Raw genomic sequence first — 5316 nt, 5'->3', positions numbered from 1 at the left:
TTAGAATACTGCTGTGCGGTGTGGGATCCTCACCAGATAGGACTGATGGAGTACATCGAAAAAATTCAAAGGACTGCACGTTTTGTATTATAGTGAAATAGGGGAGAGAGTGTCACTGAAATGATGCAGGATCTGGGGCGGACATGATTAAAACAAAGACGTTTTTCGTTGATGCGGGATCTGTTACAACGTAAAGTCAAGCGCCGGCACGCCAGTCGGGAACGACAGAGAAGAGATGGCTGTGAGAAGACGTCAGCCAGTCGCACGTTGACCGACCCCTATCCAGGACGAAATTACCATCAAATGAACACCCTTAGCTGCTTACAGGCGTTGACATACGTCAACCGGGACAGACGAAAATGTGTGCCCCGACCGGGACTCGAACCCGGGATCTCCTGCTTACATGGCAGACGCTCTATCCACCTGAGCCACCGAGGACACAGAGGATAGCGCGACTGCAGGGATTTATCTCTGGCACGCCTCCCGCGAAACCCACATTCTTACCGTATTGTCCCGCACTACATTCGTAGTGCTCCCGCCCATTATACTCATTATTCGCGGCGCGTTGCCGATTCCCGTAACAGTTAAGGCACTGTTTGAGCATTCGTACAGAAGAAGATGACCGAGAGGCCGGTGAGCCTTAACTACACTCCTGGAAATGGAAAAAAGAACACATTGACACCGGTGTGTCAGACCCACCATACTTGCTCCGGACACTGCGAGAGGGCTGTACAAGCAATGATCACACGCACGGCACAGCGGACACACCAGGAACCGCGGTGTTGGCCGTCGAATGGCGCTAGCTGCGCAGCATTTGTGCACCGCCGCCGTCAGTGTCAGCCAGTTTGCCGTGGCATACGGAGCTCCATCGCAGTCTTTAACACTGGTAGCATGCCGCGACAGCGTGGACGTGAACCGTATGTGCAGTTGACGGACTTTGAGCGAGGGCGTATAGTGGGCATGCGGGAGGCCGGGTGGACGTACCGCCGAATTGCTCAACACGTGGGGCGTGAGGTCTCCACAGTACATCGATGTTGTCGCCAGTGGTCGGCGGAAGGTGCACGTGCCCGTCGACCTGGGACCGGACCGCAGCGACGCACGGATGCACGCCAAGACCGTAGGATCCTACGCAGTGCCGTAGGGGACCGCACCGCCACTTCCCAGCAAATTAGGGACACTGTTGCTCCTGGGGTATCGGCGAGGACCATTCGCAACCGTCTCCATGAAGCTGGGCTACGGTCCCGCACACCGTTAGGCCGTCTTCCGCTCACGCCCCAACATCGTGCAGCCCGCCTCCAGTGGTGTCGCGACAGGCGTGAATGGAGGGACGAATGGAGACGTGTCGTCTTCAGCGATGAGAGTCGCTTCTGCCTTGGTGCCAATGATGGTCGTATGCGTGTTTGGCGCCGTGCAGGTGAGCGCCACAATCAGGACTGCATACGACTGAGGCACACAGGGCCAACACCCGGCATCATGGTGTGGGGAGCGATCTCCTACACTGGCCGTACACCACTGGTGATCGTCGAGGGGACACTGAATAGTGCACGGTACATCCAAACCGTCATCGAACCCATCGTTCTACCATTCCTAGACCGGCAAGGGAACTTGCTGTTCCAACAGGACAATGCACGTCCGCATGTATCCCGTGCCACCCAACGTGCTCTAGAAGGTGTAAGTCAACTACCCTGGCCAGCAAGATCTCCGGATCTGTCCCCCATTGAGCATGTTTGGGACTGGATGAAGCGTCGTCTCACGCGGTCTGCACGTCCAGCACGAACGCTGGTCCAACTGAGGCGCCAGGTGGAAATGGCATGGCAAGCCGTTCCACAGGACTACATCCAGCATCTCTACGATCGTCTCCATGGGAGAATAGCAGTCTGCATTGCTGCGAAAGGTGGATATACACTGTACTAGTGCCGACATTGTGCATGCTCTGTTGCCTGTGTCTATGTGCCTGTGGTTCTGTCAGTGTGATCATGTGATGTATCTGACCCCAGGAATGTGTCAATAAAGTTTCCCCTTCCTGGGACAATGAATTCACGGTGTTCTTATTTCAATTTCCAGGAGTATATATATATATATATATATATACACAAAGATGGTACCTGTTCTTTCGGACATGTCGAAAGAACAGATACCATCTTAGTATATATACCTATCCAGGACGACAATGCGACAGCAGCGACCCCTGTGTGAAGAAGACATAAGCGCCGCGACCGACTGGAGACGTCACAGTTGAATAGTAGCTTCAAGATCAGCGAGTTCTGTAGCAGCATCGAGACTAGTTACTTTGTTTTGGTTCAAATGGCTCTGAGCACTATGGGACTCAACATCTTAGGTCATAAGTCCCCTAGAACTTAGAACTACTTAAACCTAACTAACCTAAGGACATCACACACACCCATGCCCGAGGCAGGATTCGAACCTGCGACCGTAGCAGTCCCGTGGTTCCGGACTGCAGCGCCAGAACCGCTAGACCACCGCGGCCGGCAGTTACTTTGTTTGTACTATCTATGTAGCACAGAATTGTGTATACTGAAGAAACTTGCTTATTCTGTATGTCGCCCTTTGCTCTTGCGATGCCTCTGTGTGATTGCTAAATTAAGTATTGTCTCTTTTCATTTTCTATTAAAACTCATTAATACACCTTGTTTGATTTGATTGTCTAGCGAACCGAGTACAAAGGATTTCTAGACACCCCATATATGACGACAAGGCTGTGACATAATATTTGGCGACGAGAGGTCAACGATTCCCATAGCGGCAACCCAGTGCCTAGCTGCCAAAACTTTGTTTTGTCATGTGTCTTTGTGTTTGGCTGGCACCTTAATTCTACTTTGTCTTTTCTTTTCAGGGGTGTGTTTACATCTTTTAACAGTGTGTCTTATGTTGCTAATCAGTGTTTTCAGGTGGGCATTGCGGAAATTTTCTTTGCTTGTGTGCTTATTTTTCTAGCCTGCCTTGTCTGTTTATTGCATTTGCCCATTCCAAAATGAGCAACCCACCTCTTCCACCCCTTGCTCAGGCGGCACAGCTGCAAGCAATAGATGCAACGCAGCTAACAGAGATGTTTCAGTTTCAGACGCAGCAGATTTCCACCATAAATAATATGGTACAGCAGCTACTGGTGAACCACGCCACTAACACTGCGCTACAAGCAACAACTGTAGCTCTGAGTGCCATACCGCCTTTACGCCATTGCAATGCAAAAGAAGAAGAATAGCTCGAGTGGTTGCAACAGTGTGAAGCCCACATCATTGCTCACAAAGTATCAGTTACTGTGAAACTGCACTACTTTTCGTCAAACAGTAGGAAGAACAGTCTTTCGCTTCATTCAAAAACTCTTCAAAAATGGTTCAAATGGCTCTGAGCACTATGGGACTTAACTTCTGAGGTCATGAGTCCCTTAGAACTTAGAACTACTTAAACCTAAGTAACCTAAGGACATCACACACATCCATACCCGAGGCAGGATTCGAACCTGCGACCGTAGCGGTCGCGCGGTTCTAGTCTGTAGCGCCTAGAACCGCTCGGCCACCCCGGCCGACAAACTCTTCACTAACATCACTCCGAGTGAACTTTCATATGATCAGGTTGTAGATTCACTAACTAACGAGTATGACCAACAAGTGAATATGGTGGCAGTTAGGTACCTAATGTTTCGTTGCAAGAAAAGGCCGGAAGAAACTTTTCCCGAGTGAGTCACAGATTTGCAGGGTGTGACGAGGAAATGCAATTTCAAATGTGCCTGTGGTGCTTTATATTCAAATGTTATGTTGCGTGATGCGATCGTGTACAATGTCACTGATGTCAGAGTTAGAGAACAGATTTTGATACAGTCCGATCCATCATTTCATCACGTAGTGCAAATTCTAGATCAGTGTGATTCAGGCGCCGTATTGGCCGATAAATTTGAGCAACCAACAATTTGTCGGGTTGAGTTGTCCCTTGCTCCCGACCAGCACGATAGGCAGCAACGGCCCACGCGCACCAAGCCGCGTAAACAGCTCTCTACACAGGCGAACAGAGTTAAGCCACGCCCTCGGTGCTTTCACGGCACAACCGCCAAGACTGCCCGTCCCGCAAAGACAATGTTACGCTTGTGGCAAGAAAAGCCACGTCCAATCCATGTGATAACAAAAGAACCTAAAAATTCTGCCCACTCACAAAATTCTAATTACAACGCCCATGTAACCAATGCAGTGTATTCAAGCCTGCTGCAGGCATTAGCAAAACTAGCAAGCAAACAGTTTCTTCAGTGCAATGACAATCCAACAAACTTTTTGTACATTTGCATATTAGTGGAAAACGTGTGAAATTTCAGTTCGAAATGGGTGCCTCTGTTACACTGCTGAGACGTAAGATATACGTGTATGAACTGTTACGCTCCCCATGCCTGTCTAAAACTAGCATGCACCTGACGGCTTATAATGGGTAAGACATTCCCGTTCTAGGAAAATGTATTTTGCCTGCCATGTACCACTCGCATACGCGAACTATGACTCTCACTGTGCTACACCCATGCGATTGTGCGAATATATTTGGCCTTGATTTGTTTGATTTGTTCGGCTTTAAAATTCAGGACAATATGTTATAAGTGACAGCATTCAATGCAAAAGACATTGTAGCTAGCTTGCTGAAAGAATCCCCTGAACTCTTTCCTGAAGATTTAGGCAAGGCTAAAAATTTTATTGGACATATTACTATAAAAGACAATGCTCAGTCGAAATTTTTCCGGGCCAGAACTGTTCCCATTGCATTACGGGACAAGGTAGTAACTGAACTTAAAGAATTGCAGGACAGCGGAACTATTGCGCCCATACAAGCTAGTCAGTGAGGAAGTCCACTGGTTTTGCTCCCCAATACTTCAGGTCGCATTCGCCTCTGTGTTGACTTTAAGTGTACAGTCAACCCACAAACTGTGATTGATACTTACCCATTGCCATGCCCAGAGGATCTCATGGACGTATTAGGCGCTTGTCGATACTTTTGTAAAATTGATTTGCGCGATGCATATCTTCAAACAGCAAAAGATGAAGAATCTTAAAAAGAGCGTGTTGTGAACATTCATTTCGGCTCGTTTAAATATTTGCGTTTGCATTTTGGCAGTGCCTCCGCACCCGCCCTTTTCCGACGGTATTTGGAACAGCTGACTGCTCGAGTACCAAACTATTCATACTATTTGGACGATATTGTCGTAGCAGGTCGTACACCTGAAGAACACATTGCAAATTTGTGTTCTTTATTTCATGTGTTATCTGATGCAGGACTAAAGTGTAGACTGAACAAGTGTCATTTTTTAAGCCCGAGTTGCAG

General features: G+C 48.4%; 1 non-coding gene across 1 annotated transcript; it reads right to left on the bottom strand.

Annotated features, from left to right (window-relative positions):
• Nucleotides 1-364: 364 nt before the first annotated feature.
• On the bottom strand, nt 365-438 carry Trnat-ugu (transfer RNA threonine (anticodon UGU)). The gene has a single exon. It is a non-coding gene; the product is annotated as a tRNA-Thr (tRNA).
• Between the last annotated feature and the right edge of the window lie 4878 nt (nt 439-5316).

Source organism: Schistocerca cancellata, chromosome 2 (genome assembly GCF_023864275.1).
Source record: "Schistocerca cancellata isolate TAMUIC-IGC-003103 chromosome 2, iqSchCanc2.1, whole genome shotgun sequence".
NCBI classification, from domain to species: Eukaryota; Metazoa; Arthropoda; class Insecta; order Orthoptera; family Acrididae; genus Schistocerca; species Schistocerca cancellata.
The sequence above is the reverse complement of the archived record's forward strand: the minus strand, read 5'-3'. Positions and strand labels throughout refer to the sequence as shown.